This window comes from Castor canadensis, chromosome 18 (genome assembly GCF_047511655.1).
Source record: "Castor canadensis chromosome 18, mCasCan1.hap1v2, whole genome shotgun sequence".
NCBI lineage: Eukaryota > Metazoa > Chordata > Mammalia > Rodentia > Castoridae > Castor > Castor canadensis.
Genome location: NC_133403.1, coordinates 46,513,371 through 46,534,593, shown reverse-complemented (window position 1 = coordinate 46,534,593; position 21,223 = coordinate 46,513,371). Strand labels below are relative to the sequence as shown.

The window sequence follows — 21,223 nt, the reverse complement described above, 5'->3', positions numbered from 1 at the left end:
TTACAAGTCGCTGAATACGTGGGACGTGACAGATGGACCTTAGGACTGGAGACTGGGTAGAATGAGAATGGCCGCCCTACAGGATATGCGTATGAATTCCAATGTAACTCAGCGGTAGAACGCGTGCTGGGTTCCATCCCCAGCTCCGAGATTAAGATACGTTCCACAATGCCAAATCGCCAGCCAAAAAGTTTGCACTGAAACCTAGGAAAGAGCCCCAAGTCTGCCAGAAAGGAAAAGATAGACCACGTATGGCGTGCCTGTCCCATGGCATGATAAACAGGTCATAGATAGACACAGAGTTAAACATCTACTTGCTCAAGCGTAATGTTCTCCGAACCGTATAATTAAGTGGAGGCAAGACGCAGAACAGGACCAGGAGTGGTGGTGTGTGTATGTCTGTAATCCTGGCACTTGGGAGCCTGAGACATGAGGATCTTAAGTTCAAGGACAGCCTGGGCTGCATGTCTCCAAAAAAAGCAAAAACAGCTGGAAATGTAACTCAGCAACAGAGTACTTGCCTGCAAGTGCCAGGCCCTGGGCTTGATACCCAGCATTTAAAAAAAAATGTGCAGAAGAGCATACTACGCTAGTATCTGTAGTTTTAAGTGACCTGTAACCACAGGGTGTGTGAATTCTGGACCTGACGCCTTATATGCACTTTTATAAGCAGAATGGCAGGTAACCCATCCCTTTTCACAGGTTAGGTAATATTTTTTATATTACTATAGTTTTATTTTATAATCCAAGAGCATTGCTGTTTTTCTATTTCTCTGCAGATTTTTTTTCTTTCCAGATAATTGATTTTGTATATTTATTTATTTATTTATTTTTGCAATACCAGGGTTTGAAATCAGGATCTAACCCTTGAGCCACTCTGCCAGCCCTTTTTTTTTGTGATGGGTTTTTTTTCCCCAAGGTAGGATTTCACAGAACTATTTGCCCAGGGCAGGCTTTGACCCTTAATCCTCCTGAGTAGCTAGGATTACAGTCGTAAATCAGCAGTACCCAGCCAGATATTAATTGAGTTATCCCACAAGATGATTCCATGAGGAACTTGCTATTATACCCCATTTTACAGAGGAGAAAACTGAAGCCCAGACAAGTTAGGTAATATGCCCAAAGTCACACAGCCAGCAAGACAAACAGCCAGAATTCTCACTCATATAAGAAGCTGTCAATTGCTACTGGTACTCACCACGGGCTGTGTTCTTAAACTGACTGTACAGAAAGAGAAGGGAAAGTAAACCCACCCCATGTACACCTCAGCCCAGGCCCTAAGCCTGATCTGTATTGTGAATGGGAAGACATGGGGTGGGAGGAAAAAAAAAAAAGGTGTCAACAGTATAGCTTTGGGAGAACAGTACTGGAGGTGAGGAGGAGGCTATTATGTACTAGTTACTTGCAATCACTTCCCTCTAAAATGCTTGATTACAGCCTTCAGTAATAGGGAAACACAGCTGCAGCCACAGGCTCTCGGGCCAGGACCTCCTGGCTGCCAAGGCAGTCCAACCCGCTGTGGCCTGACTCTGAGAGGAACCCATGGGCTGCACCCCGAGCCCTTCACCTCACTTAGTCCATACAGCAAGCTCCACAGCACAGGGTTCTCTACCTGGACTGGAGCCAGAGTTCAGTTCACCAGGGCTGGAAGGGACAGAGGTCTCCTGGCCCAGCACTGGTGTAGGTGCCATGTGGCCAGCCACAGCATTCCAGACATCCGCATTTGGTCCTCATATAAACAATTAAATAACCAGAGTGAATTCCTAAAGCAAGCAGACACTGTGCACTGAGTGCAGGGACTGCCACAGCAGAAAACAGAGTCCCTGCCCTGGGGACCTCTCACTTCAGTGAACAGGAGAAAGTGGCCAAGCAGGGTAATTGTACACTGAGGAACAGATGGGTAAGAATCCAGATGTCAGGGCCAAGACTGCCTGAAGCAAGCCAGGCCCTCAGGAGCCCACCCAACTGCCAGGCCTGGGCCACCTGGCTAAGATCCTGGTAAGAAGTCAGGACAGGGTGGGATGGCAAAATGGGATTTGCATTTGAAAGTCATGGGCCCAACTAGGGAAGAAAGCATCTGCATTGATTTTTTCTTTTACCCTCTCCCAGCAAACACAGGACTGGGGATACAGCTCTGTGGGAGAACATTTGCCTTGCAAGTTACCAGGCCCTGGGTTTGATCCCCAGCACTGAAAAAAGAAAACACACATGGCTTAATTACATACAATTTTAGTAACAACTTTAATTGATTAATTACTCGGGAAAGGAAAAACACAAGTAAGGCAGGCTAGGTTCGGAATAGTCTGTGGCCACTCCCCCTCTTGGCTCAAGGGCTCCTCCCCTAGCCCACAGGTGAGAGGAGCCAGGTGATAACATAAACGTCTCCCCACCTCCAAGTTCAAATATGAGACCCTGGCCCTTCTTCCTCCCTTCTCTCACCTGGCAGGATGGGTGACTCCCCTTCCCTCCACAAAGCTATTCTGCTTCACCCCACCCACGTGCTCTGCTTGGTGTCTTCCATTTGGAGCACAAGGACCAAGATCTTCTGAGAACACCGTTTGCTGATAACACAAGGGCTGGGGACTTAGCTGAAGTGGTAGAACACTTGCCTAGTATGCTGGAGGCCCTGGGTTCAATCCCCAGTACTGCAGAAAGAAAAAGAAACACAAAACAAGGTTGTACACTGACCGGCAGCAGGCAACTAAATTTGCAATGGTCAGAAACAGTCGCTCAGCATTGGTAAATTCAGTGTTCACAGCAACTTTACAGAGTACAACTACCACAGGCACTTGCTCTGTGCTAGGCAACGCTTTCTTTCTTTCAGTACTGGTTTTTGAACTCAGGGCTTCATGCTTGTTAAGCAGGTGCTCTACTGCTCGAGCCACTCCACCAGCCCCTTTATTGTGCTGGCTTTTTGGGTTTTTTTAGATAGGGTCTAGCAACATATTTGCTCAGGCTGGTGTTGAACTGTAGTCCTCCTGCTCTCTGCCTCCTGAGTAGCTACGATTACAGGCATAAGCCACCAGTGCCTGGCAGAGTTTCATCTCTTTTTAAGGCTGAATAATATTCCTCTGTGTGGAGAGAGTGCACTCTACTTTCCAGTTACTTCCAGTAGATAAATAACCGTGTTATGAAAATGGGTGTGCAAAAACCCCACGCTGACAGTCTGCTTTCCGTTCTTTGGGATGTGTGGACAGGAATGGGATTGCTGGATCATATGAAAAAAAAAATTGGGGCGGTGGCGGTACTGTGGATTGAACTCGGGGCCTCCCGCTTGCTAGGCAAGTGCTCTACCCAGTACCTGGCTGGAGCCTCCTCCCCACCCAGGATAATTCATCTGTTGGTAACAGCCTCACTTCCATGGCCCCTGCACCATTTTCTGTCCCCATTTCTCCTCTTCCTCAGCAATGCTGGTATTTTCTTTTCGTCTTTATTCATCGCATTGTAGGGCCTGAACCAAAGGCCTCAACGCCTGCCAGGGAAGCACTTTAGCTCTGAGCTGTATCTCCAGCCCTCTGTGTCTTTTGAAAATAGTAGCCATGGGCGTGAAGTATCTTACTGTGGTTTTGATTTGCATTTCCGTCGCTAATGGTGTGTAACTTCTTGTGTTTATTGGCCATTTGTGCATCCTACTGGAGAAGCTTCTACTCAAGAGCTTGGGTGCTTTTTTCTTTTCTTTTTTTCCCTTCCTTTCTTTCTTTAGTGTGTGTGTGTGTGTGTGTGTGTGTGTGTGTGTGTGTGTGTGCAGTGCCGGGAACCAATCCATATGTTAGGCAAGCGCTCTACCATTGAGCGTTCTTTTATTTAATGGGGTGGAGTTGTTTTGTTTTACGGTACTGGGGTTTGAACTCAGGGCCTATACTACCAGCCCTTTGTCTCTCCAACTATTTGCCCGGGCTGGTTTCAAACCACGATCCTCCTGATCTCTGCCCCCTGAGTAGCTAGGATTATAGATAGTGCCTGCTTTAGAAAGTAAAGTTTTATTGAGACCCAGACAGAATTTGCTGAAGTCTGGGACACTTTGGTATCTCACCTAGTCCGGGTGAGTGGAGGCAATAGAAGGCCAGTGGCCAGGAAACCCCAAGTCTTTACCACTTAGGACCTTTAGTGAGAAAGTGTGCCAACCTTATTCCACAATCATGACGCAATCCGTGGTGGGCCTATCAAGAAAAGGGCCGTGAAGGGCCAGCTGCACCCTCATTTCAGTTTTGAGATCATTTTGTCCTGGGAGTTACCCAGCCCTCATTGACCCAGGGGTGATCTGCTTTGAAAGCACTGCTGGCTGGGCTGAGGCGCCCATCCCAACCCCTCTTCCCCACCCTGAAAGCGGGGATGTATCCACGGCAGGTCAGCAAAGGGTTCAGTGGCTAGTGCTGCCCAGGCCCCTGGTAGAGCAGGGCGTGGAAAACAGGACCTGTGGCAGAGCACAGTCTCAGGGGATTAAGTAGAACACAAAACGTCCGTTCCAACCACACCTGCCTCCCCCCCTTTCCCCACCTAATTCCAGCCAAGCCCCGCCCTGGGAAGGCTGCTGAAATGTGGTCCTGCTCTCTTGATCTTGCTTTGGGGGGGGCGGGATTGAAAAGCTCCCTTGAGCCTCAGGCTGGATCCCAGGGACTTAGGCCACTCAGTTAAACAAAGGAAGGTGTCTGCTGGGGAAGAAAACTGGAGGCAGCCAGGCTGGAAGGGAGGAGAGCCTTGGAGGACGGGCCAGTCCTGCTCCTGTCCTCAGCCTGGGAGGGAATTTGCCTGCTGGCTCCCAGAGGTTGGGGTGGTAGCAGCTTGAGGGCTCGAGGGAGGTGAGTCCAGCGTCACTTCTGGGTGGGCTCTGGACCCACTTGCTGGTCCACGCCCAGACCAATTGGGATATTTATTTATTTAGACAGTACTGGGGGTTGAACTCAGTGCTTACTCTACCACTTGAGCCACACTCCCAGCCTAGGGTTATATTCATTAATAGTCTAGCCCTAGACACAGCCCGAAAGTCCATCAAGGAAACATGGGGAGAGGAGTGGTGTGCACACACGTGCAACCAGAAGAGCCCAGGGTGTGTTACTAGCTTTAGGAAGGAAAGAGGCATGGAAGAGGCAGAGAGCCAGCTCAAACGCCAGCACAGGGTTTGTTGTTGAGGAAGGAGCCCTGTGGAGGGGAACCCCAGCAAGAGAGCTGGAGCCCACAGACTTGGAGTGGATGTAGGGGAGCAGTCTTGAGGGGAAATCTCACTGGGTGGGAAAATTCTCCCAGAGTAGACTCAACCATCGCTAGGGGAAACTAGAGGAGATAAGTGGTAACTAGGTAGATAAGTTGCTCAGAGAAGCTAGAGGAGATAAGTGGTAATTAAGTAGGTAGGTTGCTCAGCTCCAGAACCCCTGGTGAGGTGGTGGCTTGTCATTTCCTTGAGGCTACATGTGGACCTTCCAGTGGGTGGTGGAGTGTCAGTAAGCTGCCTGCAAGGATGTTGGGGGGGTGTCTAATTCTAAAGTGGCTTCTTTTTGTTCACCCTAACTAGGGGTACAGGGAACTTCAGGCTCCCCTGCACTGTGGCTCCACTTTCTGAGATTCCAGGAGCTACGTGGCTGGCTGTTTGGGGAGGGGTTTAACTGGGAAAGGGTTGAAGGGACCATGGAGATGTTTTGATACCCATCCAGAGTTTGTGAGGTCTGTCAAAACTCACTGAATTGGGGCTGGGGTGTAGCTCAGTGATAGAGCAGGTGCCTACCTAGCATGTGTGAAGCCCTGGGTTCAACCCTCAGCACCCCAAAAAATAAGTGAATACCTAAAAACAGGACAAAGGAAGCCAGAGGCAAAGGGACCTCTAATGTGCCATTCCAGTCATGTGGCTCAGTGGTACAGTGCTTGCCTAACCTATACAAAGCCCTGCCCTGGGTTCCACTCCCAGCACCCAAAACAAAGAAGTCATCCACATTGTCTTGCAGTTCCCCAGACCCGCACGTCAGCAGGCCTAGATTCCTGGAATCCTGGAAGTCAGAAGCAGAGGGAAGGGTTGGGTCCTGATGTTGATGGGCGCCTTCTGAATGCTGCCAGGGTGACCTGGCTGAATGTCTACCCCACCCTAATCCTGTTTATCTTTGAGGGCAGGGTGCCTGAAGGCCAGAATCCCTGCTCAGGTGGTCCAGCCATAACTGGGTGGATCTAAGAGGGCTGTGAGTGACCACCAAATGACCTCTGACTCTATTAGAATCTCTTCTGCATGCTAAATGATACCCCCAGCACCAGGACAGTTGACAACTGTCTTCCAATGGGAAGAACCATAAAAGGAGCAAAAAGAGGACTAGAGGTGTGGCTCGAGTAGTAGAGTGCCTGCCTAGCAAGAGCAAGACCCTGAGTTCAAACCCCAACACCGTGGGGCAGGGGAAAAAGATGGTGCCCAAATTCAGGGAAAATCTCTGCCCAACCCCAGAAAAGACACGAAGAGTCCTCCTTCTTTAACCTGTCCCTTCCTGATCACTCCACCTCCCTGCTTCTTGGCCAAGGGTAACAGTGTCCTTTGCTGCCCATTTGGTGGTGGGTTTCCTTACCAGTTCCACAGACTGTAACAGGGTGTCCTCTTGGGGTGATGGGACCGGAGAGGGAGGGTGGCAGACCATTGTGCAAAGCCACGGACTCTCCTTCACAACAGTCACGTTTATGAGGACAAGGAAGAGGGGCAGACAGAGGAAGGGGACCTGGGAAGCTTTTGGTAAAGTTGCTTTTGCTGAGCTCCGCCCATTGCCCAGCAAGTCCCTGAGTGGAAGAAGACACCCACTCAACCAGGCTTCTCCACACCAGATCCAAGAGTGCTGCCAGTGCGGGGCTGGGGCCAGGCCAGCATGTCCTGGACGGAGATGAAGCAAGGGATGCAGAGCCCGGAGCCTCCAAGCCACGTATGAACTTCAGCAGTAACTGCAGGAGCCCTCAGCTGACCAGAGCTGCAGATGGCCACCCTGGTCCCTGCAGAAGTTCTGAGCAGGATGCCACAAGGCCTTTGTGGTTTGCTGGGTGACTCAGCCTGACACACAGTGGCCAGGCCCCAGGCAATGGGTCAGTCAAGCCTTGTGTGACTTTTTTTCTTTTTTTTTTTGCAGTACTGGGGCTTGAACTCAGGGCCTACACCTTGAACCACTCCACCTGCCCTACTTCTTTTTGTGAAGGGTGTATTGAGATAGGGTCTGGCAAACTATTTGCCTGGGGCTGGCTTCCAACCTTGATCCTCCTGATCTCTACCTCCTGAGTAGCTAGGGTTACCAGCACCTGGCTTCCTGAATCTTTTTTTAGTGAATGACAGATTCAAGGTCCCTGTGTCTTAGAACTTACATCCTGGTAGAGGGAATTAAAAAATAAAAGAAAGCAGGGCATAGTGGTACACTCCTGTAATTCCAACTTTCAGAGCCTGAGGCAGGAGGATGGCACATTTAAGACCCAACTGGGGTAGACAGTCAGTAGTTCCAGGTCCACCCGAGCTGTGATGCCCCCCCTTTTTTTTGGTAGTACAGGGTTTTGGACACAGGGCCTTGTACTTGCCAGGCGGGCGCTATACATCTTGACCATACTCCCAGCCCGAGAGAGATCCTGTCCTTAAAAAAAAGCCAGGTGCGGGCGGCTCGTGCCTGTAATCCTAGCTACTTGGGTGGCTGAGACCAGGAGGACTGTGGTTCAACATCATCCCAGACAAATAGTTCATGAGACGCACCCCCCCCATCTCCAAAATAACCAGACCAAAATGGACTGGAGGTATGGCTCAAAACTGCCGTGAGTTCAAACCCCAGTACTGCCAATAAAAAAAAAGAAAGAAAGAAAGAAAAGAAAACATTCTTCTATCTAGAAACAAACATGGAGAATTGTAGTAATGATAATTTATGAAGAAAATAAAGTAGTGTTTGTGCTACAGAGCAGGTGCTGCCCCTTTCTGGATCATTGCCTAGAGAAATCTGGAGTGAACGCCATGCTTTTGTTGGAGGTTAGCAAAAGTAAAGATGTAACTCTCCCATTCAAGTTCCCAATGGCAATGCTCAGTCCAGACTGACCAGAGGGAGTGGCTTCGTAAGAGACAGCGGAAGTCGGGGAAAGCAGCTAGTAGATATGCCAGTGCCAACCTACTTTTTGACAAAGAGTGGGTCAGTGCAAAGGTCCTGTGGCTGCTAGGGAGGCTGTGGAGAGAAAGGGTGATGCTGCTTCAGTTATGGGGTTGTGGACTGGTCCAGGTAAGAGATAACAGTGGCCTTAGCCAGGGGTGGCTGTGCAGATGGAGCATAGAATAGGGCGGGAGGAACGCTGGGGGTTGGCTGGCTGGGTGCTGGGAGGAGGGAGGCGGCTCCTCAGGAGACCTGCCTAGGTGTGGACTTTATGGTGGTGCCACTGAGGCAGGAGAGCAGGTTTGCCAGGTTGGGAGGACAGGAAGGCAGAGGGAGGGATGTCCTAGGGCTCTGGCCTAGAAACCAGAGGCCTGGGGGAAGGGAGAAAGGCTCTGAGGTGCCCCAGTCCTGGTACTGACCCCATGCCCTTCCCTGATGGACCCCTGCCCAGGAGCATGGCTCTGTGTGCCTTTAAGACGTCACACAAGAGAGGTGTGGCTCAAGCAGTAGAGTGCCTGTTTTCTGTTTTGCAAGTGTGAAGGCTTGAGTTCAAACCCTGTCCCACCTCCCCGCCCAAAAAAAAAAGAAAAGAAAAGAAAAGCCAGGCGCCTGTGGCTCATGCCTGTAATCCTAGCTACTCAGGAGGCAGAGATCAGAAGGATCAAGGTTTGAAGCCAGCCCTGGGCAAATAGTTTGCCAGACCCTATCACACGAAAGGACTGATCGAGTACCGAAAAAAACCCAGAAAGAATAAGAAAAGAAAAGAAGCCGGTGGATTGGCTCAATGGTACAGCGCCTGCCTAGCAAGCATGAGGGCCTGAGTTCAAACCCCAGTTCTGCCAAGAGCAAAACAAGAAAGGGAAGGGAGGGAGGGAGATTGGTCATTTCAGTTGCTTTCTTTGTAAGGCAGGGACAGAAAAGAAAAATAACTGGTTTCCTTTGTAGGGATTAGAGGGTGTAGGATGAAGGGAGACCGAACTTCATTGTCAGCCAGTTGGGGAAATCTGGCTGTTATCAATCTAATCTTGATTTCTTGGAAAGCCAAGTAAATAGTTGCTCCAGCTTGGTGACTGGAACTCCAGGGGGAGTGGCTCCTCTTTGATCCCCCTTTATTTATTCTTTTTTTTGTGCCACCAAGGTACAAACTAAGGGCCCTTATGCTAGCGAGGCAGGAGCTCTACCACTTGAGCCACTCCTCCATTTTTTTCTGGTTATTTTGAAGGAAGAGTTTCTTGAACTATTTGCCCAGGCTAGCCTCAAATGGTGATCCTCCTGATTTCAGCCTCCCAAGTAGCTAGGATTACAGGCGTGAACCACCAGCACCTGATTTATTTTCCTCATTTTACTACAGCAAAAATAAACAAAGAACCAGGCACCATGGCCTACACCTTTAACTCCAGCTACTCAGAACACAGAGGTTGAAGGATCAAGGTTTTTGCTTTTTTTTTTTTTTTGTACTAGGGTTTGAACTCAGGGCCTACACCTTGAACCATTCCACCAATCCTTTTTCGTGAAGGGTATATTTGAGACAGGGCCTCATGAACTATCTGTCCAGGGCTGACTTCAAACCTTGATCCTCCCGATCTCTGCCTCCTGAGTAGCTAGGATGACAGGCGTGAGCCAGCAGCGCCTGTCAAGGATCAAGGTTTGAAGTCAGCATGGACAAAATGCATGAGATCCCGTCTGAAAAATAACTAAAGCGAAAAGGGCTGCAGGCGGCAGAGCATCTGCCTAGCAAGCTCAAGGCCCTAAGTTCAAACTCCCAGCAAAAGATGGACAGCAGTGGGCAGGTCACCTTGACAGAGATGGTGCCAAGTTACAACCCACCAGCACTGTATTACAGTGGAATCCTGCACCTCACCTCAGCTTATTTAAAAGAAAAATAACTGGGTGCCCGTCTCACGCCTGTAATCCCAGCTACTCAGGAGGAGAGATCAGGAGGATCGAGGTTCAGAGCCAGCTCGGGCAAATGGTTCTCGAGACTCTATCTCAAAAAAACCCATCGCCATAAAAGGAGTGGCTCAAGGTGTAGGCCCTGAGTTCAAACCCCAGTACTGAAAAAAAAGAAAAAGAAAAAGAAAAAGAAACACAAAAATGGTTACTTACTGTTGCTAGGCCGGTACTCTGCTTGAACCACTACCCCAGCCCTAAATGTTAGTCTTTTGTTGGGAGCTAGTGACTGGTGCCTGTAATCCTAGCTACTTGGGAGGCTGAGATCAGGATGTTTGAGACCAGCCTGGGCCAATAGGGTGCAGCTCAAGTGGTAGAGCGCCTGCTTTGCAAACAGGTAGCCCTGAGTTCAAACCCCAGTCCCACCAAAAAAAAAAAGAGCCGGTTTTAACATTAACAGTGCTTAACTGTGCTCTAACAGTGTTTAAGTCCTGCCCCAGTGCCCCGGAGAGAGGAGGATCTGATGTGTCTCGGTTCCATTTATGTGAGACGTCTACACTAGGTAAATGCAGAGACAGATTTGTGGCTTCCAGGGCCTGGGGGAAGACGGGGCCAGTGTGTGTGGATAACACTTCTGGAGGTCGTTCATTTGGAATGTTTGGTGGTTGGTTGCTTTTTGTGGGGCTGGGGCTCGAACCCAGGGCTGTGCCTATGGGAGGCAAATGCTCTACCACTGAGCTCCAGCTCCAGCCTACAGGAATGCCCCAGAACAAGACGGAAATGGTGCGCATAGCATTGTGAAGGAATGTGCTCAGTAAGCACTTTTACCTTACGTGAATAGCATCTCAGAGAACTGACTGTGCATGACGGCACGTGCCTGTAATCCCGGTACTCTGGAGGCTGAGGCACGAGGGCGTTGCGTTTGGGAGGCCAGCTATGCAGTAAGTTCTTAGAAAAAATAAAATAGTACCATAAAATAATAGCAGCTGGTGAGTGGGGACAGGCCCTGACTTAGGGAAGGTGGCTGAGAAAGGATGCCGGAGACACTGGGCTCCATTTTGCTTTCCAATAATGGGCAGCATAACTTTCCTCCTTTTTTTTTTTTTTTGCGGGACTGGGGTTTGAACTCAGGGCTTCTCTCTTGCAAAGCAGGTGCTCTGCCACTTGAGCTCTACCTCTAGCTTCCTTTTCTTCTTTTTAAACTGGTTTCCTCACCTACAGAACGGGGGACACAGCTGCTGGACCGCCCAGCTCTCCAGCTGCTCTGGCAGTGCTGGGCTCCATGTCCCGTGTGAGCTCTGGCTGGTGTGTGGGGATGACCTGGACACTTAGCAGAGCCCCAGCAAGCACTGCAGGGACAGGCCACAGGAGCACAAACTACCCTGCATGGCTCTTTTATATTTGGCTGGAACTCAGGGTCTACCCCTCGGGCCACTCCAGCAGCCCTTTTTTGTGATGGATTTTTTTTCGAGATAGGGTCTCTTGAACTATTTGCTGGGGCTGGCTTCGAACCGTGATCCTCCTGATCTCTGCTTCCTGAGTACCTGGGATGACAGGGGTGGGCCAGCAGCACCCGGCCATGCGTGAGTTGCTGGAGCTGCTTGTTATGGGCTGGTAGCGGGCTTATCCGGACAGACACACCCCGCCATCCCGGGCCATCCTGAGCACATGGACTGAGTTGCCAAGGTGAAGCGCTCAGAGCACGTAACTCACGCCCATCCAGTGACTCACGGGCCGGGCAGTCGCTCACCAGAATGTCCGGCAAGAGTCCCTTCCTTCAGTCACCCGGCCAGTCACCATCAGGCCTCTGATCCACCTTCCGAGCATCTTCCCCGCCCACGCCAGCCTCCTCCTTGGACAAGCCCCGCGCCTCACACCTGCGGGCCGGCCCACCCTCCATCTGTGATTCAGCCTGGGTGTTCCCGGTGTGCTGTTGTCAACCTTTTCACCTTGGGCTACTTGATTTGAAGCACCTAGCAGAGGCCAGGTGGTCAGCGGAGATCAGGAGGATCACGGTTCAAAGCCAGCCCCGGGCTGTTTTGGAGACCCTATTGCCAAAATAACCAGAGCAGAATGGACTGCAGGTGAGGCTTAAGTGGTGGAGCACCTGCTTTGCAAGTGTGAAGTCCTGAGTTCAAACCCCAGTCCCACCAAAAAAATAAAAAAAGAAAAAGAAAATGGCGGAGGATGAGGGAGAAGGAAGGGATGTTGCAGGGCAGATTTCCAAATGCAACACCTGGTTCTGGTCAGCTTTTTTTCCTTTTTTTTTTTTTGGCAGTACTGGAATTACTGGGGTTTGAACTCAGGTCTTCACACTTGCTCGGCAGGCTCTCTACCACTTGAACCATATGCTTTACTGTTTTAGTTATTTTCCAGATGAGGTCTTGCATTTTGCTTGGGGCCAGTCTCAGACCAGGATCTCACATAGCTGGGATGACAGGCACACACCATCATGCCCAAGTTAGTGGCTGAGATGGGGTCTCCTCTCATTAACTTTCTACCTGGGCTGTTCTCCAGCTGTGCCCTCCTGATTTCCACCTCCAAAGTAGCTGGGATTACAGGTGTGAGCCGCTGAGCTGGGCGAGGACCAGGTTCTTGTTTAAGCAAATCGGAGTAAGGCACTTTTGTGTGGACAAGCGGGTCCATTTGACCCTGGACGAGTGTGGAGAGATCTTAAGGGTAACTGTGAGTGTTTTGTAGGAAAATGGTCTCTTCTTACAGTGAAATGCAGAGTGCTCAGGAGTGATACATCCTGACGTCTTTGTTTTCCTTTAAAATTGCTGCAGCAAAGATAAAAATATGAGTCACCAAACTGAAATGCTAACGATGACGAAATCTGGTGCTCGTTCAACTACCTTTTTTTGGTTGGCTTGCTTTCGTTCTTTGAGACAGGGACTTGCTATGTAGCCCATGCTGGCACTGGGCTCGAGATTCTCTCGCCTCCACCTCCCGAGTACTGGGATTACAGGCGGGTGCCACCATGCCTGGTTTTTAACTCCATTCTTTCTCGAGATTGTAATTTTTCTTTGAAGAAGAAACACAGTACGGGGGACAAAAAGTACTCAGGGTATTCCTGCCTAAATAATCTCCTTGCAACCTCAGCCTATCGCGTGCTGGGATTACTGACGAGCACCACCCAGCCAGCCCCTTGCCACCTTTAATCTAATCGAGGTGACACTGATCCACAGTTAAGCACACTGGTGTTAAGGTCTGGCCTGATTCTGTTTCACAAACACCACCCCCCGCAGTTCAGGATGCAGTGTTTCCCGACCCCGGCAGCTCCCCGCTGCCAGCCTTCCCGGCTGTCAGTCCCCATCCGGTCACCATAGGTTATGTGCAACGAGTCCTGCAGAAGTCACTGGCGAGAGCAGGCACTGGGGCTGGCGAAGTGGCTCAAGTGGTAGAGGGCCTGCCCAGCAAGCATGAGGTCCTGAGTTCAAACCCCAGCACACAAAAAAAGTCCTTCCTGCACTGCACACGCCTAAGTATGGGAGCATGGATGGACTCCACAATTTCCAGGTTTCTTTTCCCAGGCTGAGGCTGGCTTCGAACTCGTGCTCCTCCTGCCTCGGGCTCCTGAGTACAAGGATGATAGTCCTGTGAGGCAGGTGCCCTGCCACTGGAGCCCCAGCTCTTTTAAGTGTTGGGTTTTTTGAGGCCTGGAGCCTCAATCCTCCTGATCTCTACTTCCAGAGTAGCTGGGATTATAGATGTGACCCATGGAGCCTGGCTTCTTTTTTTCTCCTTTCTTTATTTCTCTCTCTCTCTCTCTTTTATTTTAGCTTCGTAACAACGGTATCTACTCTAAAAAAAAAAATCTGTGCTTCAAGGAAAACCTGTAAATTGCTGACAAACATCCAGGTTTTTGTGTTTTTTAGCCATTTCACAACTCAAAGCAAGTTGCTGGTGACCGGATAGACAGCACATTTTTTTTTTTTTTGGTGGGACAGGGTTTTGAACTCAGGACTTTGCACTTGTAAAGCATTTGAACCACACCACCAGTTCATTTGCTGTGATTATTTTGGACAAGAGGTTTTTTTTTTTTGCAGCACTGGGGTTTGAACTCAGGGACTCATGCTTGCTAGGCAGATTCCTGACCACCTGAACCGATCTGCCAACCCTGCAGAAGAGGTCTTGAAGCACGATCCTCCCCATCTCTGCCTCCCAAGTAGGTAGGATTACAGGCGTGAGCCACTGGGGACGAGCTCAATAGCACGTTCTTTTTCTTTTTTTGGTACTAGAATTTGAACTCAGGGCCTTCACCTTGAGCCACACCACCAGCCCTATTTTTGCAAAGGCTTTTTCGAGATAGGGTCTCACGAACGATTTTCCTGGGCTGGCTTCGAACCACGATCCTCCTGATCTCTGACTCCTGAATAGCTGGGATTACAGGCGTGTGCACCAGGACGCGGCTCCAACAGCACGTTCCTATCCATACACGTTCAATTACCATCCCTCCCACCCTGCAGAGTGTGTGCGCGTGCGCACGCGTGTGTGTGTGTGTGCGCCTGGGGGAACAGACTCTGCTCCACTCCTTTTAACGCTCTCTTTTCTTGCCCAGCTTTACGACATCTGCCTGGCCCCTCCTCGATCAGCCTCTTCACTTGTGTGTCTGCCTGAGTCACGATCTTGCTTTTGTTTTTGGACAATCTTGTAGCCACTGCAGATGTGAAGACACTGGGTAGTCAGATCCATCCTGAGCTGTGATGAACAGCAGCAACTCGGCCCGGTGACCTGAGACCTGAGATCTGCCCCGATGTGTCCTGACAACCGGGATTCGGGCGAACCGGAGGAAGCCGTGGGGAGCGAGGCCTTCGTGGTGCTGATGCTGCCTCCTAAGGGAGGCTGCGAACCAATCTGGGGTCACCTCTAAGGTGGGGTGGCAGAATAGCAAAGAATCAAAGTTCAACTTTACGGAACGATGCTGGGTCCTGGTGCCAAGGGGTTGCAGAGAATTCCTGCCTACCGGAGCTCCCTGGGCCTGTGCCCTCTCCCCTAGCCGATTTCTTCTTCTGTGAAATGCAGGGCTCCCATCCCGGCAGGAGGCCAGGATGGAGGCCCCCCCGGGGGGCCAACTTCCCCAAACTGTGCTGTGCCAGGGAGACACCTGATCACAGAGTGGCGCTCCACAAACCTCTGTGCAGAGAAAGCACCCGCTGAATGCATGCACACGCAGGCAGCTCGTAGGTGGCCCTGGACTGCCAGAGGTCCCCAGTGCGGGACTGGGGACGAAGGATGGAGCTTGGTCCAGAGAGGAACCCCATCTCTAATCGCTGGGGTGGGTCCTGAGGTGCTGTTCCTCCCACGCCAGCCCCCTCTCTTTGTGCTGTGGTGGTTGCTATTGACAGGGTATCACTATTTGGCCCAAGCTGGCTTGGAACTCAAAATCATCCTGCTTCAGCCTCCTGAGTGCTGAGATTACAGGCGTGCACCACCATGCTCAGCCGAGCCAGAGGACTAACTGGCCCGCTGCTGTGTGCTGAGGGTGAGGAGGGGGCCACCCTGAGGAGCCGTTTGGGAGCCTCTTTTAAGTGTTCAGTTGGCCCTGTGGGGTGTGGAATTTGTCCTTCCCCTGGGGTCACCTGACAGCCGCAGCCTTGGCCAGTTTGGTCTTAGTACGCAGTGTTACTGTTAACATCTCTCTTCTCCAGGAAGATGTCCCTGGATCACCCCTGCCCTGATCTCACCTAATGGGGACAGGGCATTTGTATGACTGTGAAATAAAACAGGCATCTGTCCTCACCAGCTGCTTGTGGAAACCATTTTTGTAAACACACAGAGCACTTCCAGACCTCCTGGGCTTGTCACTCTACCCTTGTTGGCAGTTAGAAACTTGGCCCATGTGGCATGTCACCTTGCCTAGGATGGGTGACAGTGGGAGGGCAGTCCTGTGGCTTCCTGTCTACTCGGCTCTGCACTCCTGGGGACTTGTGACCTCCTTAGGTTCCGGCTGGGCCTTTGGAGCCCCTTCCTCTCTTGGGCCCCCAGAGGGCCCTATGTCTGGTCTCAACCTGCAGTGCCTTCTTGCCAATTAATGGAGAGAGCCAGGGACTTGCTCAGGCTCCTGGCAAAGGCAGTCCCTGGCATTTTCATTTTTGAGCAACAAACCTGTCCAGCAGGCTTGGGGTGAAGCTCTTCTGTGGCTGCCCAGAGACCAGAGGGGCAGGTGGGGTCAGACAGGTGGGGCCAGCCTGCCCCCTCCCCCAATGTCCCATCTTTCCTTCAGTGCTGATCAGATAAATGACTGTGGTCCATCCAGACACTGGGGCTTATTAGGTGCTGAAAAGCAGTGAGAAAAAGCCAGGAAGCCTGGTGCTGGTGGCTCGTTCCTGGAGTCCTAGCTACTTGGGAGGCTAAGATCGGGAGGATTGCAGTTTGATATCAGCCTGGGAAAAGAGTTAACGAGACCCCCATCACCAAAATAACGTGAGCAAACTGGACTGGAAGTGTGGCTCAAGTGGTAGAGCACCTGCTTTGCAAGCATGAAGCCGTAAGTTCAAACCCCAGTCCCAGCAAAAAAAAAAAAAAAAAAGCAAATTACAAAAAGATGCTTAGGGGCCTTAAATGAGTTTCACGAAGTGAAAGAAGCCAATCTGAAGAGCCACTCACCGTACAGTTCAAACCCCAGGATGTCCTCGGAAAGACAAAACCAGGGACACAGGAAAAAGACCTCATTTATCTTTGACGGGGGCTAGAGGAGGGAGGGCGGGGAGGCAGAGCCCAGAGGCCAGGGTCACTACTCTGCATGTAACCTGTCATTGTGCATTTCTCCAAACCATAGAATGTGCAATCCTGGGAGTGAGCCCCAGTGTGAGCTATGGACTCTGGGTGACAGTGACAGTGAGGGCTCTTGATGCTGAGGGAGGTCCTGTGCATGAGGACAGGGGCTACCTGGGAGATCTCTGCACTTTCTGTGCAATTCTGCCATGGATCTAAAACTGCTCCAAGAAATAAAAAGCCTATTAACTTAGCAACACAACCATGCACACACGTGTTCACAGCAGGGTTACCTACAAAAGTCCAAAGGGAGAAACCACCCGTAAGCAAAATGATACGGTCATCTATACAGCAGGATATACTTCAGCCCTGAAAAGGCAGCACTGGGGCTGGTGAAATGACCCAAGTGGTGGAGCGTCTGCCTAGCAAGAGCAAAGTCTTGAGTTTAAACTCTGATACTGTCCCCCCAAGAAAGCCAATACAGGCTACAATGTGCGTGAACCCTTAGGACATTAAGCTGAGTAAAATAACTGTACAGAAAGATGAGTGACCCCGCTCATATGAGGTCCCCAGAGAGGTCACATTCACAGTGACATTGCTGTGCATGCAGGGAGCTGGGCATGGCCCTTAAGCCTCTGTCTGGAGTTGTCCATCTCATTCTGCTGAGCAATGGGCCTGAGTTTCCCTCCAGCACTGGGCCTAAAGCCTGGCTAGCCGTTTCTACCTGGAGGGATGCTTGGCCAGTTTCTACTGGGCACTGGTTGGTGTCCCGGGTGGCACCTTTCAAAGGGTCAGTCAGAGGTGAGATTGACCTGTGAGACGCCCCTCCAAGGTGCCCTGCCCTTTCCAGTTCCCACCGAGCTGCCCCTGTCCTCTGCCACCAGCACATACTGCATTGTTGAGGCGGGCAGGTGCATCTGAACCCTGGGGCTGCAGCCTGGCTGGACCCCAGCCGTGCCGCTGTGCTCCAGGGCCTGGGCTGCTACCCTGAACTGTGGCGTCTTCCTGCTTGCCGCAATCTGATGCCTGGGCCGGGGCTGCTCCTTGAGCCCGGAATGCTCCTCCCCAGGCCCTTGATGGCTAGCTCCTTCCCGAGGACAGGTCCCCGTTCAGATGCTACCTCCTCAGGGATCCCCCGGGGGTCTAGAGTGTCCCAGCCAGTCACGTGTCCTGGGAGATGGCCTCGCTGGGTCTTCACTCTCCATCTTTCACCTCTGTGACTGTCTGCTGGCTCCACGGAGCCTCTGAGACCACAGGACGGCCCAGTCCACAGGTAGCCCAGGGCCCGAGGGCTACAGGGACATTCTTCGGGGCACATGGAGGCCCCAGTCCCAGGAATTGCTTAAACACCGGTTCCCGTCCATGAACCCTCAGGGCCTTTGCCTCAATGGGCTTTTGTGACTCGTGTCATCGTTTCACAACTGATGCCATCCATCCACAGACTTCCCTAACTTATGGACCAGTGGAGAACAAAGTGCTGCCCCCTGAACTTTGACCCATTGTCAATTTTAAGACACATCCTGATTTCATGTGAAAAAAGTTTGTACTGCTGACTCAGCGAAGTACTACTCTGTGCCAGGTGTACACACATTGCAGGGAATCCAGCAGCCCAGGTGACTGTCACACTTGTTACAGCCGGAGAGTTAAGGTCACATTGTTAAGTGCACAAGATCGGGGTGCTGGTGGTCACTCCTGTCATCCCAGCTACTCGGGAGGGGCAGAGAGCAGGAGGACCACAGTTCGAAGCCAGTCAAACAGTTTGAGAGACCCTATCTGGAAAAAAACCAACAGGAAAAGGGCTGGTGGAGCGGCTCAAGTGGTAGAGTGCCTGCCTAGCAAGTGTGAGGCCCTGAGTTCAAATCCCAGTGCCGCCGAAAGTACAAGCGTCAGCTGGACATAGTGGGGCACACCTGTGTCTAGCACTTCAGGGGCTGAGGCAGGAGGACCACTTGAGTCCAGGAGTTCCAGACCACACTGGGCTACCCAGGGAGACCTTGTCTAAAAACTAAGAAAATTCAAACACTCAAGAAATGCAAGAGTCAGATGGGGGATCTGCTCTCAGCAAAAACTCCTGCTTTGTTGGCAAACAGGGAAGGGAAGCCCAAAGGATGGCTCTCCGGGCACCAGCCAGCAAGTTCAAGGTAGAAACGGGCTGAAGGGCTGAAGTTCTCCTTGCCTGAGGGAGAGGGCAGCTGGAGGCCCGCGTGGCTGGGCACTGGGAGGGCAGAGTCCAGATGGGTCAGGGCAGGGCAGGCCATGCTGCAAGGTGGGAACGGATTGCATCAGAGCCTCCCTGGGTGATGCAATGTCCGCCCAAGGCCATCTCACCCACAGGTGACAGGTCGGATTTCAGGCTGGACAATTCCAGACCCTGCAGAGGCCCCTGGGGGTTCCTGGGTCACCCTGTAGTCATGCCCTGTGACCTTTGCTTACTCACATTTCCCTCTGCTCCCCAAGCCCTGTATATCACTTGGGATGCTTGTCTTTGGGTCCTGTCTGCTCTTGCAGGTGAGGACTCCGAGGAGTACCTGCTTCTGCGCCTTCACTCTGTGCGGCCCACTCCCTGCACCAATTAGGCAGCAGCTGTTTACCTGCTGTTACCTAAACACAAGTGCAGGCCTCCTTCCAGGAGGTTTTGTCTGCGCACAGGCTGTGGGTGCCATTTGTGGAGCAGATCTGTCTCCATGGTCTTTGTGCCTTTCCTGTTCCTCCTCCCCAGGAGAGATGTCAGGGGCTATCTCAGCTCCCCCTGCAAGTCCTCTAGGGTCACCTCTGCTAGTCAGGGAAGGGACCCAGCTTCCATCTCAGCTTGGGGACTGTCCACTTTCCAAGCTCTTGTGGAACAAGTGGTCTGTGGTTCTCCGTGGGAGAAGTCTACAGTAACATCTCTCCAACCCCGCCTGAAAACGCCATGGCCTCAGTCGCCCCCAAACCACCCTCCCACCAGCCCTAATGGCAGCCCCTCCTTCTAGCCACCCTGAACATGGTCTCGGTCCTCCCTGAGATCTTAACTCCTGCCCTGCTTCCCAGCATCCTGTGGGCTCTGTCTTCTAGACACACCAGGCGGTGACTCGTCTCCCATCCAAGCCACCGTCCTCTTTCCCTGGAGGAAAAGAGGACGTGTTCTCAACACGGCAGGCAGAGGGGTCCTGCCTCTGCAGTGGCTCCCTGTGACCTCAAAGAAAACCCCAGGCTTTTTTCATAAGGTGTGTGGCTCCCTGCACCTCCCCTGCCTCACACAGGTCCCCCGGGTCAGTCAGGTCACCTCCTCCTGCCCCCAACGAACACACCCAGCCCCATTCCCTGACTTATTTTCCTTATTGTTAGTGATTTCCTACATAGTCAACAGGAGACAGAGCAAAGGGACCCAGCTCTTCCTGGGGAAAGGGTTAAGCACTGTTAAATTAGGGTTGTTAGCTCTGTGTTAAATCTTTATAGAAAACACCCATAGGTACGTATATATGGGGTTTGAACCCAAGGCCTTGCACGTGCTAGGCAGGTGCTCTAACACTTGAGCCATGCCCCCAGACCCCCTCCACTTTTTTTTTTTTTTTGCAGTGCTGAAGTTTGAACTCAGAGCCTTCACTTGGAGCCACTCCACCAGCCCAATTTTTGTGCTGGGTATTTTTGAGATAGGGTCTCAAGAACTATTTGCCCAGGGTGGCTTCGAACTGCGATCCTCCTGATCTCTGCCTCCTGAGTGGCTGGGATTACAGGCGTGAGTCACCGGTGCCTGCCCCCCTCCCAGCCCTTTTTGCTTTAATTTTCAGATAGGGCCTCCCACTTTTTTCCCAGGCTGGCCTCAGACTGCTATACTCCTACTTAGGCCTCTTGCATAGCTGGGATTACAGATGTGCACCGCTGCTCCTGGCCTTATATACTTTTGATGCTGTCTGGGAACGATTAGGACTGTGAAGAGCAGCCATTTGACGTGACAGGCACTTCCCTTATTCCTGGCAGCCTTGCAGCCCCTCTCCTGCAGCCAGCCGCCTCCCCTCATGGCAGCTGGGACACCTCAAAGTCACTCAGCTGCAGAGGACCACCACGGGGAAGATTTCCTTCACGGGCGACTACCCCAGAGAGCTTGCTCGTGGGCCCTGCAAATCACCCTGCAGCTATTCTCATGCAGGCCAGAGGGGGCGCACTTCCTCAGCTGGCCTGACAGAAGGTCTGTGATTGGTGCAAATACAAGTCCCTCATTTGCAGAACAGCAGTGATTGGTGGAAAGAGCCTTGCCACGCCCCCTTCTGCCCTATATAAGCAGGTTGCGCCGCTCGCTCTGAAAGTCAGGCAGGATGCATCCTATCCCGTTGCTGTTTTTATGGCTCAACTTGTAGGGCCAATTAAGGCTGCTCTTGAATGGGCTTGCCTGCTTTTGAGCTGGTACCATGAAGAGGAGACGGGGACGTCAAAGCCCAGGGACAGGGAAGGTGAGAAGCTGCAGAGCGGTAGGAAGCTGGGGCAGCAAGAGAAATAAAGAGCTCCCAGGACCCTCGGCCTGGGAGTTGAGCTTACCAGCACCCAGAACCCGTCTGGACCTGTAA

At 51.7% G+C, this 21,223-nt stretch overlaps 1 protein-coding gene and 1 non-coding gene across 2 annotated transcripts in view; one reads left to right on the top strand and one right to left on the bottom strand.

The window, feature by feature from the left end:
* The first annotated feature begins 1,181 nt into the window (after positions 1-1,181).
* Positions 1,182-1,313, top strand: LOC141419106 (small nucleolar RNA SNORA51). Its single transcript, XR_012443770.1, has one exon. It is a non-coding gene; the product is annotated as a small nucleolar RNA SNORA51 (small nucleolar RNA).
* Positions 1,314-2,272: 959 nt separating this feature from the next.
* The window catches only part of Mmp17 (matrix metallopeptidase 17), a 39,262-nt gene continuing 20,311 nt past the window's right edge, over positions 2,273-21,223 (bottom strand). Inside the window, exon 11 of the transcript XR_012443399.1 lies at positions 2,273-2,645. The gene's annotated coding sequence lies outside the window, so the exon portion shown is untranslated. The remainder of the gene's footprint in view (positions 2,646-21,223) is intronic.